At 39.7% G+C, this 14,525-nt stretch overlaps 1 non-coding gene across 1 annotated transcript; it reads left to right on the plus strand.

Moving 5' to 3' along the window:
• The first annotated feature begins 2,296 nt into the window (after nucleotides 1–2,296).
• On the plus strand, nucleotides 2,297–2,403 carry LOC146891494 (U6 spliceosomal RNA). Its single transcript, XR_015735188.1, has one exon. It is a non-coding gene; the product is annotated as a U6 spliceosomal RNA (small nuclear RNA).
• Nucleotides 2,404–14,525: the final 12,122 nt, after the last annotated feature.

Consider the following 14,525-nt stretch of genomic DNA (forward strand, 5'->3'; position numbering starts at 1 on the left):
ATGTTGTCCAGCTGTGGGTCTTTGTATTTGTACTCATATACAGCAGGAAGAAGCTTCTCTGATAATGGCTAACTAAGACACTGATCTGTGAATTTAGCAGAATGTCATGAGGAATCATTTTGATGCTGTGTTCCTTTGGGAGAACAGCGGTATTTGGTTTTCCCAAAGATCCTTGGATATCTAGTCTCAGAGTATTAGACACTTCAGTAATGTTGGCTATGGCTGCAATATCAGAGACTGGGCCTTGAGTCTGACCAAGATGTGTTTTGTTACTCCCATTGCATTTATGCCACAATTGCATCAGTGGACATATTTTGTAGGCAGGTCACTGCTGAAACTCACAGTTTATAGCTGGGTGATATTGGTGATTATTTTTCTCTTCTGGTAGCATGCTAATGTGGGATCCCCTCTGTATACTGTGAATATTACTGGTTGATAAAGACTCTGTCTTAGACCTGGCAGGGCAGAATAGAGGTAGGCAGGGAAAACTAAACTGAATGCTGGAAAAGCGGAGTCAGGGAGATGCCAGAGGGGAAAGACGTGAGTTGCTAGCTGGAACCTTGCCAGTAGGCAATGAACCTCATAAAATAATGAAAATGAGTCAATTCTAGATGTAAGAGCTAGTTAGCAATATGTTTAAGCTACTAGACAAACAGTATTGCAAATAATATGATTTCTATGTGATTATTTTGGGAGACTGGGTGACTGTGGAATGAACAAGCGGCCTCCAACAACAAATTGGTGCACCATCCTGGCTAAGTCCACAGAAATTTTGAGAAAGCTTAAAAAGGAATTCTAGACCCAGAAGAATAGAGTTTAGGACAGTTTGTTGGTAGCCACAATTTTTTTTTCTAGAAGGGCTCTCAACAAGCAGGGGTGCCGTGGCTGCTTAAGAGAGGTGCAGTAAAAGCTGCATGGCTTCTTTAAAAATGCCAGAACTAATAGCTCTAACTCTTTTGGGAGGTCCAGCTATGGAGTATTTCATTGGGGTTTGTGAGTAGAGTGCTACACCTTGCTTAATGGCAACATAAACCTACTGTGTGCCTTAAAACGGGGCTGTGAGCATGGCTGTCAGAGGCAGCAAACTTGTCTCTGCTGTGTTGGACTGGGCAGAGCAAGTAGGCAAGGCTATGTTGGCCCCAGCCATGCCCAGTTAGCATTTTAGAAAGGGTCCTAGTCAGAAAGTAAGTCAGTATTGTATGCACAATAAAGACAGATTCAGATGAAAAAGACTTCTAAATGGGTCTCAGTGTTGGATAAATGTACATCGGCTTGGGAGAAAGAAGAAAAAGAGTATAGAGAGTTATAAAAAGAAGTAAATGGTTTATAAAAAAATAAAACAAAGTCCTCAAAAGAGACAGAGTAAACTTGTAGAAAAAATAATAGAGTAAGAAAAATAAGCCACATAAAGGTGGAAAATACAGAGTCTGGATTATGTATATTATTATGTTTTCTTTGAATTTTTTGACTGTAAAGGAGCTAAGTACAGAGAGACCTTTCACCATATGGACTGATAAGCTAAACCAACATAGATATGTTAAAGGTATCTTGACTTCAGAATTTGGATCTAAGGATCCTTTGCTTTGGAAAAGAGGACCTGTGGAATCCTTTCAGACTAATGTGGTTTGAAGGACCAAGATGTCAAAAAACCTTACTGTGAGCACCCCCAAAAATTACTCAACCTAACAAAAAGCAGGAAACAGTTTGGAGTGAACTATGCCCAAATTCCCTAAATGATTGTTTATAAATGTTTGTTTACATTTAAAGGGGGTTATGCTATAGATATGAGTAATTTGCATTGGTATGGATCTGGTTTATTGACACAAATTTAAAGTCAATTTATATATATATATATATATATATATATATGTTCTTGATTAAGGTATTATGGTTGTGCAACTCATTTGAAAATGTAATGTATAATTAAGAAAAACAGGCAAATAGATAGTCATCTATAATAGTCAAGCCTGTAGTCATGTTAGTTAGGTTTTCTAGATGTACAGAGATATATTTCAGATAGATAGGGATTCTTCAAATCTTTCAAAGACCTACAGAATATGTCATTTAAATGTTTTAAGAACTTAGAACTAATCATGACAGTGAGACACATCTGCTTCTGTCAGCACCAACTACTTCGAGAGGAAGATGGGCATTGAAGAGTCCCCTCATGGAGTTTGTTAGCCATTTGGGCAAGAGACTGCTCTTCACTGGACTGCTTGAAGTCATGCTATATAAACTGGACATGCAGAACCCACAGAAAAATAACTGCCGAAGTTGCCTAAAGAAGGTGAAATGGGTGCTCGCTTCGGCAGCACATATACTAAAATTGGAACGATACAGAGAAGATTAGCATGGCCCCTGCGCAAGGATGACACGCAAATTCGTGAAGCGTTCCATATTTTTATACCTTCTTCTCTGCAGCTCATGGAACCTTCTCGAAAATTGACCACATACTTGGTAACAAAGCAAACTTCCACAGATACAAAAAAATATTAGTGACCACCTGTGTCTTGTCAGATCACCATGGATTAAAATTAGAATTCAACAACAATGGTACCCCCATGAAGCCAACAAACTCATGGAAGTTGAACAGTCAACTACTAAATCACCCCTGGGTCAAGGAAGAAATAAAGAAAGAAATTAAAGTCTTCCTTGAATATAATGAAAACAAAGACACAACGTATTCAAACCTATGGGACACAATGAAAGCAGTGCTAAGAGGAAAGTTCATAGCACTAAGTGCCCACCTAAAGAAAACAGAGAAAGCACACATTGGAGACTTAACAACACACTTGAAAGCTCTAGAAAAAAAAGAAGCTGATTTACCCAGGAGGAGTAGAAGACTGGAAATAATCAAACTGAGGGCTGAAATCAACAAAATAGAAACACAGAAAACAATTCAAAGAATCAATGAAGCAAAAAGCTGGTTCTTGGAGAAAATTAACAAGATTGACAAACCCCTATCCAAACTAATCAAACGGCAGAGAGAGAACTTGCAAATTAATAGGATCAGAAATGAAAAGGGGGACATAACCACAGACACAGAGGAAATACAGAGAATCATTAGATCTTACTACGAAAGTTTATATGCCACAAAGTTGGAAAATGTAAAAGAAATGGACATTTTTTTAGATAAGTACCATATACCAAAGTTGAACCAAAACCAGGTGAACAATCTAAATAGACCTGTTAGTCGTGAAGAACTAGAAGCTGTTATCAAAAATCTCCCTACCAAAAAAAGCCCAGGACCAGATGGTTTCAATGTAGAATTCTACCAGAACTTCCAGGAAGAGCTAATACCTATACTCCTTAATGTATTCCACAATATAGAAAAAGAAAAGTCACTGCCAAACTCCTTTTATGAAGCTACAGTCACCCTAATACCAAAACCACACAAAGACACAACCAAGAAAGAGAATTACAGGCCAATCTCACTCATGAACATCGATGCGAAAATTCTCAATAAAATACTGGCAAACCGAATCCAAGAACACATTAGAAAAATCATCCATTATGATCAAGTAGGCTTCATCCCAGAGATGCAGGGATGGTTCAACATACGCAAATCTATCAATGTAATCCATCATATAAATAAACGGAAAGAAAAAAATCATATGATCATTTCATTGGATGCTGAAAAAGCGTTTGACAAAATTCAACACCCTTTTATGATAAAGGTGTTGGAGAGACTGGGGATACAAGGATCATACCTAAATATAATAAAAGCAATATACAGCAAGCCGACAGCTAACATCAAATTGAATGGAGAGAAACTCAAAGCCTTTCCACTAAAATCAGGAACACGACAAGGCTGTCCACTCTCTCCATACCTCTTCAATATAGTGCTTGAAGTTCTAGCAATAGCAATAAGACAACATAAGGGGATCAAGGGGATTCGAATTGGAAAGGATGAAGTGAAACTTTCGTTATTTGCAGACGATATGATAGTGTACATAAGCGACCCCAAAAACTCTACCAAAGAACTCCTACAGCTGATAAACACCTTTAGTAACGTGGCAGGATACAAGATCAACTCCAAAAAATCAGTGGCACTCCTATACACAAAGGATAAAGAAACGGAGAGGGAAATCAGAGAAACATCACCTTTCACGATAGCCACAAACACCATAAAATATCTTGGGGTTACTCTAACCAAGGATGTGAAAGATCTATTTGACAAGAACTTTAAGCCTTTGAAAAGAGAAATTGAGGAGGATACCAGAAAATGGAAAGACCTCCCCTGCTCTTGGATTGGGAGAATCAACATAGTAAAAATGGCAATTCTACCAAAAGCAATCTACAGATTCAATGCAATCCCCATCAAAATCCCATCAAACTTCTTCACAGACCTTGAGAGAACAATAATTAAGTTTATATGGAAAAACAAAAAACCCAGGATAGCCAAAACAATCTTATACAATAAAGGAACTTCTGGAGGCATTACTATCCCTGACTTCAAACTCTATTACAGAGCTACAGTATTGAAAACAGCTTGGTATTGGCATAAGAACAGAGAAGTCGACCTATGGAATCGAATAGAAGACCCAGATACTAACCCTCAAACCTACGAACACCTAATTTTTGACAAGGGAGCTAAAGGTATACAATGGAAGAAGGAAAGCGTCTTTAACAAATGGTGCTGGCATAACTGGATGTCAACCTGTAGAAGAATGAAAATAGATCCATATCTATCACCTTGCACAAAACTCAAGTCCAAATGGATTAAAGACATCAACATCAATCTGTCCACTTTGAACCTGATAGAAGTGAAAGTGGGAAGTAGTCTACAAGATATAGGCACAGGAGGCCACTTCCTAAGTAGGACCCCAGCAGCACAGACAATAAGAGAAACAATGAATAAATGGGACCTGCTGAAACTGAGAAGCTTCTGTAAAGCAACGGACACTGTCAGTAAGACAAAAAGGCTGCCTTCTGACTGGGAGAAGATCTTCACCAACCCCTCATCAGACAAAGGTCTGATCTCCAGAATATACAAAGAACTCAAGAAACTAGACACTAAAACTCTAATTAACCCAATTAAAAAATGGGGTATTGATCTGAACAGAGAATTCACAACAGATGAACTTCGAATGGCCAGAAGACACTTAAGGTCATGCTCAACCTCCTTAGCGATCAGGGAAATGCAAATCAAAACCACTTTGAGATACCATCTTACACCTGTCAGAATAGCTAAAGTTAAAAACACCAATGATAACCTATGCTGGAGGGGATGTGGAATGAGGAGAACACTCATCCATTGTTGGTGGGAATGCAAACTTGTGCAGCCACTTTGGAAATCAGTGTGGAGGTTTCTCAGGAAACTGGGAGTCAACCTCCCTCAGGACCCAGCAATTCCTCTCTTGGGAATATACCCTAGAGATGCCCAAACATACTACAAAAGCGTTTGTTCAACTATGTTCATAGCAGCACTATTTGTAATAGCCAGAACCTGGAAACAGCCTAGGTGCCCCTCAATAGAAGAATGGTTAAAAAAGGTGTGGAACATATACACATTAGAGTTTTACTCAGCGGTAAAAAACAATGACATCTTGAATTTTGCATGCAAATGGATGGAAATAGGAAACGCTTTACTGAGTGAGGTAAGCCAGACCCAAAAAGAGGAACACGGTATGTATTCACTCATAAGTGGATTCTAACCATAATTAAAGGTCTTTGAGCCTATTATTCGTGATCCTAGAGAAGCTAAATAAGAAGACGAACCTGATGAAGATTATTTACCTATCCGCCAGGAGGTAGGAAATAGTCAAGAGTCCCAGGTAACCTTGGGTGCATGGGGGGGGGGGGTGGGAGGGTTGATGGAAGGGGAGAGGGTTAGAGAGAAGGGAGTAGGGGAGGAATGGAGAAAGCTCGGTTGACCGGGATGGGGGGAAGGGAGGAAGGATGAATGTGGGATCAGGGAAGAATATATTTCAACTAAGGGAGTCATATTAGAGTTTACAGGAAACTTGATTATATATGGGATCCCAGGTCCAAGGAGAGATCCCCAGATTGTTCTCTGGACAGAGGAGGGGGTGCCTGAACCGGCCTTGGCCCGTGACCATACTGATGAATATTTTGCTTATCACCATAGATCCCTCATCTGGCGTTGGATGACGATACAGATGGAGGCCCGCGTTGGAGCACCGAACTGAGCCCCCCAAGATCCAAACGAGGAGCAAAAGGAGGAAGAAAATGACGAAGGACTGCGAGGGATACTATCACCCACTGATACAAGGGGTCGGATCTAATGAGAGTTTACCAAGGCCAGATGGACCGTGACTGAACGAGCATGTGATCCAACCAGATTCTCTGAATGTGGCCGGATTTTCTGAATGTGGCTGGCCTGCAGTCTTTCCGAGAAGCCATTGACAATGACACTGGGACTGGTTTCCTCTGCATATACTGGATTTTTGGGATCCAGTCTGTTTGGATGCTCACCTTCCTGACCTGGAGTGAGGGGGGAGGAACTTGGACTTCCCACAGGGCAGGAGACCCTGACTTCCCTAGGGGACAAAGAGGGAGGAGGAGAGGGAGGGGGGAGTGGGAGGGCGTTGGGAGGAGGGGCGTAAATGGAAACTTTTTATAATTTAATAAAATTACAAAAAAAAAAAAAGAAGGTGAAATGGTCCTTCATTGTTCCTGTTTTATGAAAAAGTCTATCAAACATTCTGCAGGATACAAAACAAACTGGCTGACAAACTGTCACTATAGGTAAGACTGTATTTGAAATTACTGGCTTCATGGGAAAGTTTGCTGGATACTATGGGCTTATAGGCTGTACAAGAGTGCCCCAATGTTACAAAAGAACTTTGGGTGACTATACAGGCAGCGAGATGTCTCTGTGAATTCTAAAGTTTTGGAAGTGGCTTACAATGCACTTCTTGTTAACTTAGGTAATATTGCATCCTTCTGTGATCTTTGATGGAGTTGAAAAATAGATAGTTACAGTTTCTGATAGTTATGATGAAAGATAGTAGATATAAATATTGTAACTGTAATTTTTGCTTGATACCTGTTTTGTTATATATAATTTTACTATGTTCAAGTTAAAATCTTTCTTTTTATTTAAACAAAAAAAAAGGGAAGTTATGTAGGATTCCCTCTGTATGCTGTAAATACCATTTTTTAATAAAAAAAAATCTGTCTTGGGCCTGACATGGCAGAATAGAGGTAGGCAGGGAAAACTAAACTGAATGCAGGGAGAAAGACAGCAAAGTCAGGGAGACACGATGTAACCGCCAGAGGGGAAAGACATGAGCTGTTATATTTAACCTTGTTGGTAGGCCACAAACTTAGTGGTAAAATATTAAATAATGGAAATGGGTAGATTCTAGATGTAAGAGCTAGCTAACAAAATGCTTAAGCTATTGGCCAAACAGTATTGCAAATAATATAGTTTCTGTGTGACTATTTTGGGAGTCTGGGTGACCAGGAAATGAACAAGCAGCCTCCAGCAACAGCATGCAGAGGCCCTTCCACCGTGGTAAACACTACTCAGTAGGGGTAAACCTTTGGGTTGAGCACCAGCTTGATTTCCTCATGTTTGATTACATAAGCACAAGCTGGCAAGAATTTTGGCAAAGGGGAACACTTATTCATTGTTGGTAGAGGTATAAACTGGTGCATTCACTATAGAAATTAATGTGGAATTCCTCAAAATACTGAAAATTGATACAGCTCAAAATTCAACTATGCTATCCTTATGTGTGCGCCTAAAGGACTCCATATCTCAGTGAAGAGATGCTTGTTCTTACTCATCCATGTTCATCAATGTTTTATTTACAATAGGCTAAAATGAGAAAATATTTAGATATTTGTTAAGTTTTGAGTGGATAATTAAATATAATATATTTATATAATGAAATGTTTTTCAGATATTTAAAAAATGAAATCATAAGAGTTTCGGGTGAATGAATGGAACTGGGAACAATCATCCTAAGTAAGGTAACCTAAACTCTAAAAGGTAAATATTACACATTTTTTATATGTAGATGTTAGTTTCTAGGCTTTTGATATGTGTGTTTCAATCTTAATAACCACAGATGTTAGGTACCTAGTAAAGGAATCTTCCAGAGAAAGGGAAATAGAATATAGTGTTAAAAAGGGACAAGGGAAACTGGAAGAGAAAAACTACATACAAAGAGGATTGGAGCGCTGGGTACAGAAAGCAATGCAGGGAGGGACAACTAATCCATATGGAAACCTACTACTGTAGAAGATTTATAAAATATATAAATATATGAAAGTAATTTAAATGGAGTCACCATAAAATGGAGGAGACAGTGCCTGTACTGAGAATCTTAGGTCAACTCTTGTGCCAAAAATAGGTTTCATCTTGCTGAGTCACTTCCCAAAGGAGTCTAAAGGACCCCTGCAAACATCAGTTATCACCGAGGCTATTGATTCCTACAGCCTGATGGCAAAGCCCTTTTGCTAAACACATTTAAACTTCAGAATATAATGTTTTAAATTTTATACTGTACTTGTATATTGATCTGTATGCTGGAATTATACTGGAAAAATTGCTGCTCAGTTTTCTCTGTGAATTAGCATTGAAATAGAGATGCTGACACACAGTAATGTTCCAACATCCCGGGTGATTACAATGTGTGTTGTAACAATGAATGTCCTGTCTTACAATACACACATTGTCAGAGAATGAGACAAGGCATTGAGCTTCCAAAGCCAATTGTTAACAAGATAAACACAGAGACATATTTTCACACGATTGTTGAAAATAAAATGGAGTGAATCAGAAGAAGACTAAATTCAGCAGCTGTGTTTCCAAGCTGTGCAGTTATAAACAGCTATTAATAAAATTAGCAGAACCACTGTGTACTTAATAGATCTTTAGTTCTCATTCCCACGTAAGGAACAGAGGACACAGCCTGTTTAAAACAGAAGCTCACGTATTGTTTTCAAGAGAAACTCTCTTTGCCAATCAAAATCCAGTTCCTGAATATGTAGTGGGAGAGGAAATGCACATAAACAATAGCGGAATCTCAGAATGCTTTAAGTAATGATATCAACAGACATCAGATAAGATAGATTATTGGAGACACAAAAGCAAAAAGACAGAGACCTTCACACTGATGTGTAGGGTTGCTAGGTTGGAGAAATGAGCTATTTTAAAGGTCTCAGTGTATTTAGGCTGCAGCAAAAGCTCATCCAGAATGATAAGCATAGTCCCTTAATGGACTCTTATTTTATCTGCTCACAGGGTGATCTCTGAGAACACAAAAAAAGCATTTTCCAAACTCCTCTTGGGAAGAAAACACTTAACCCTCTTCATAGTCCTCTATCACAGGTTTACAAGATAAACTAAATTAAAATGACTGACACAGGTGCACTTGTGAAAAGGCCTGGTTTGTTAGTAAGTTTAAAGCACAAGGAAAAGCAACATGAACACCATGAGGTTTATCTCTTACACATACTTCTAACACTGGGCCAGATAAAATTATGACCCTCCTTTGAAAGTGTCTCCTTTCAGTTCCTCTACATGGCTACCATTACTAGCTCAGTAGCTCCATTTGTCAGGCCCTCTTTAAGGAAAATATAATCGTGGAATGATCTCAGATCAGGCTCCCTCTGGCCAGGCTCAGCATGTTACACACAAGTCACCGACACTCCAGTTGAGAATTGGAGTCATTTCTTCTGGCTTCATTCTCTAAAGGAGAGATTAGAAGGTACCTAATTCATTTAAAATAATTTCTCAGAGAACTCTAACCAAAGCTCCATTCCTTTTTTAATTAAGGTACACATGGTTTTCTAGATTGACTTTTAGTCTGTGAAACCATTTCACTCTGTTCCATTGTTACTTCAGTTTCTCTCTTCCAGGACTCAGCTCAACTATTATCTCTCATGTCATCTTTTAACCTAACGTTACTAACTTTGGGATATACTTTTACTCAATGACTTTTAGAGATTGTGTTTCTCCTAATATTACTCTATACAAACATAATCATTAGAGGAAAGGACGGCATTCAAGATTTCTGCATTCCCTTATGGCATAGAGAGGTAATGCAAGAATATCATTGGAATGAACTCATTCAATCAAGAAGATGGCAATGTTGAGACCAGCTTGACCTATATGGCAAGACTCTGTCTCAGAAAGGAGGGTGGGGCCATGTAAATACATGTTCATAAAGGTGTTATAAGTTTTTGCTGTTGCTTTTCCAAAAGCAAATAGAAGTCCTTCTTATATGCTGAGATGATTATTATTCAATATTTCTAAACACATTTCCTCCATCTTCATCACCGTACCCTGAAACTCCAGACCCCACCTTCTGTGGCAGTCCTTTCTGTATCCTTTAGGATTTCACTAATTTGTTTTAAAAGAGCTTAACCCACGCATTTCTTTAGGTTGCCTCTCACCTCCAGAGCTAACTGATACCATGCACTTTGTTTGCACAATGTGGAAAAGTTCAAAAGGGACTAAGCTGCGATCTTCTTTCCTGATGATGAGTGTTGTAATCATGGAAGGTGCTTTGTAGGTTGCAGACGACGTTGTCTTACCCAACTATATCAACCTGCAAGGCATAATGAATCCACTTTGCATTAGATGCACTAATGGCAGGCAAGAAAACAATCACTCTCTGATTGAATTTGAGACTTGCTCCATAGGAGGAAATACATGAATTTCTAAAACTTAAGGCATGTGTCCCTTGGCCCTGGTAGAAGGAAAATACTGAGTACTTTCATTTAGCTAAACTGACCTAACATCAAGCCATTTACTAAATATTTATGTTTATACTCATAAACAACATTCTGGAAATTTTTATTATTGTATAATAAATGTGTATATACCTATATTTAGTTTCAAATGCTTTTTATAAAACCAGGATTTTAAAAGACTTATTTAAATCAAGCTTGTTATGCTTACATGAAGTCTTATGTATTATAAATCTGTGTTCGTATTAATCAAGCTTGTCATACTTACATAAAGTCTTATTCATTATAATTCTATGTTCATATTATCCCCTCTTTTCAACCACTTTTAGCTCATTCTCATTTGAGTGGGTAATCATCTTTTTATGAGGTTTTCCAAATCGAAAAACAATTAACCAGTTCCGTGCCCTGGAGTAAATCTTCCTGGATATTCTGCAGCCTCCCTCCTCCCAGAGACAGGCCCTGCGTGTAAGAGTGTCAAGGAGCACCTGGAGCTGAACCCAATAAATGTGACTTTATTGCGGCATATCAAGCCAGGATTCTTCTACTTCCCACATAGTGAATGCCAAGAGTAGTGAGTCAAATAGATTCATGGAACTGAAATTTTTAGCCACTTTAAGCATCACTGAATTCTGTCTTTCCATGTCACAAATAACTGAAGAGTTGCCAAAAATTAAATGACATAAGGATCCAAATAGACAGCAATAATAGTATTAGAATTAAACTTCAGACTAGCAACCAGTTGCCAGTGCAGCGTATTTTCTATCTTTGGAACCCACCTTTATCATTATATTCATTTGTGTTTATAGGTCCTATTTTATAAGTTGGCATGGAAGTCCTCTTTCAATTTCTTTATGGAATGTTTTTGCCCGGGGGAAGAGGGTTTGAGACCGGGTTTCTCTGAAGCTTTTGGAGCCTGTCCTGGAATAAGCTTTTGTAGACCAGACTGGCCTTGAACTCACAGAGATTCACCTGCCTCTGCCTCACGAATGCTGGGATAAAAGGCACGCACGACCACCTCCCAGCTTTTTCTGAAATTTTCTTATTAAATTCCTTCTAAATAATTTCTGTAAAATTGTTTGAGAATCATTTTAGTTATTCAAATGTGCCTCCAACCATTCTTACTTCTGAATTTGATGTTACTGAGGGTCTTCTCTCCACAATTGGTATTCAAAGTTCAAAATTAAATATCCATAGAAAATGCATATACCCCAATGTCTTGTATAAACCCCCTCCCCAGTATGACAGAGACAAGAAGAAGAGACAATCCCAGATAATACCATGGTTTCAAAGGGACTAGAGAGACTTTATATTTTGTAATTACACAAGCCTTCTGACTAGAGGGGAGGTACAGAATAGTTGGGTTTTGGGGGTGTCAAAAAGGACCCATGCTAGCCCTATAGGATTGTTAGGTTTGTGTGGTATGGGTAACATGCACTAGCCTGGTGTGTGCACGGAGGACAGAAAAGAGCCTTCGTGCCCTTTATCACTCTCTGATTTATTCTCATTGAATCTAGACCTAATATTTTGGGGGCTAAATTGGGAGCCAGCAAGCCGCAGAAATCCTTTTGTCTCTGCCCAACCCAGTGGGGCATGCTGGCTGGTTACAGGTTCTGAGACTTGTATTGCAAGTGCTCTTAGCCTGCCCTCCAGCCCTCTCTTTGGCTTATATGAGTTTCCAGCCTCCTGTCTATCATATATAACACAGTTCCTATTTCAGACACTGTTGTTTTTTTCCTCCCTAAAGACAATCATATCATGTATGTCTTTGATGCCTTGGAAGAATGACTCACAGAATGCAGTGATAAATACGCATCCCTCTGCCTGGCGATGATGGCACACACATGTTATTCCCAGCACTTAGGAGGCAGAGGCAGGTGGATCTCTGTGAGTTTGAGGTCAGCCTGGTCTACAAGAGCTAGTTCCAGGACAGCTAGAATTGTTACACAGAGAAACCCTGTCTACATAGTAAAGAAAGCTCTGTGTGTGTGTGTGTGTGTGTGTGTGTGTGTGTGTGTGTGTGTGTCCATGTGGAGGTCAGATGACAGCTTGTGGGAGTTGGTTAGTTGGTTTTCTCCTTCCACCATGTGGGTCCCCAGGATCTAATTGGGGCCATCAGATTCGTTGGTAAGCACCTTTACTCACTGTCTTAGTTAGTGTTCTATTGCTGTGAAGACACCTCCCTCCCGCCCCCACTCATACAATCTTTCCTCCCTCTCTTCAATAAAACTTCTGGAGCTCAGTCCAGTGCTTGGATGTGGATCTCTTCATCTGCTTCCATCAGTTACTAGATAAAGGCTCTCTGATGACAATTAGGGTATTCACCAATCAGATTACAGAAGGCCAGTTCAGGCACCCCCCTCTACTATTGCTCGAAGTCGTAGCTGGGGTCATCCTTGTGGATTCCTGGGAGGTTTCCTGGCACCAGGTTTCTCCCTAACCCCAAAACTACCCCCCATAAAGTCCTTTCATTATTCTTCCCCTCCTAACCTGTCCAACCCAATCCCTTTCTTATCCCCCATCCCCTACCCCAAGTTATCCTGGAGATCTCATCTATTTTCCCATATCAGAGAAATCCATTCATCCCTCTATGGGTCTTCCTTGTTACTTAGCTTCTCTGGGTCTGAGGATTGTAGTATGGTTATCCTTTGCTTTACATGTAATATCCACTTATGAGTAAGTACTTACCATGTTTGCCTTTCTGGGTCTGGTTTACCTCACTAGGGATGATTTTTTTCTAGTTCCATCCGTTGGCCTGCAAGTTTCATTATGTCACTGTTTTTTACAGCTGAGTCGTACTCAGTTGTGTAAATATACCACATTTTCTTTTTTCCAATCTTCAGTTGAGGGGCATCTAGGTTGTTTCCAGGTTCTGGCTATTATGAATAACACTGCTAAGAACATAGTTTAGCAAGGTCCATGTGGTGTGTTTGAGCATCCCTTGGGTATATGCCCAAGATTGGTATACCTGGGTCTTGAGGTAGACTGATTCTCAATTTTCTGAGAAATCACCATACTGATTTCTGAAGTGGCTGGACAAGGTTGCATTCCCACCAGCAGTGGAGGAGTGTTCCCCTTACTCCACATCCTCTACAACACAGGCTGTCATTAGTGTTTTTAATCATAGTCATTCTGACAGGTGTAAGATGGTGTCTCAGAGTTGTTTTGATTTGCATTTCCCTGATTGTGGGAAGTCTTTCTATATATATGTTGCTTTTATTGGTTAATGAATAAAGCATCCTTGGGCCTATATCAGGGCACAATAAAGTCAGGCTGGAAATTTGATATATAGAGAGATTAGGCTGAGTCAGAGAGATGCCATGTAGCTGCTGGAGGAAAAAGATGCCCACCTGCTGGTACTGGTAAACCACAAGCCTCATGATAATACACAGAATAATAGAAATGAGTTAATTTAAGATATAAGAGCTAGATAGAAACATGTTTATGGTATTGGCCAAACAGTATTGTAATTAATACAGTTTCTGTGAGATTATAACAAGTCTGGTGGCTGGGAATGAACGAGTAGTCAACATCAACAGATTAGTGCCTGTTGGAATCAGTTTGAGGTGGCTTGAACCAGTTGGGACCGGTCAGAACCAGCCTGAACTGGTTTGGACTGGTCGGAAACGGTTTGAGCTGGTCGAAACCGGATTGAAATGCCTGGGATCGGTTAAAGCCAGTCTGAGCCGGTTTGAACTGGTCTGATCCGGCTTGAACAGGTCTGGACCGGTTGAAACCAATCGGAACCAGTCTGAACCTGCGGAACCGGTCTGAGTCGGCCAGAACCAGTTTGAGCCAGTTGGCAACGGATTGAACAAGTTGGAACTGGTTGGAGCCAGTCTGAGCCAGTTTGAACT

The sequence above is a fragment of the Myodes glareolus genome, chromosome 16 (genome assembly GCF_982192425.1).
Source record: "Myodes glareolus chromosome 16, mMyoGla1.1, whole genome shotgun sequence".
NCBI classification, from domain to species: Eukaryota; Metazoa; Chordata; class Mammalia; order Rodentia; family Cricetidae; genus Myodes; species Myodes glareolus.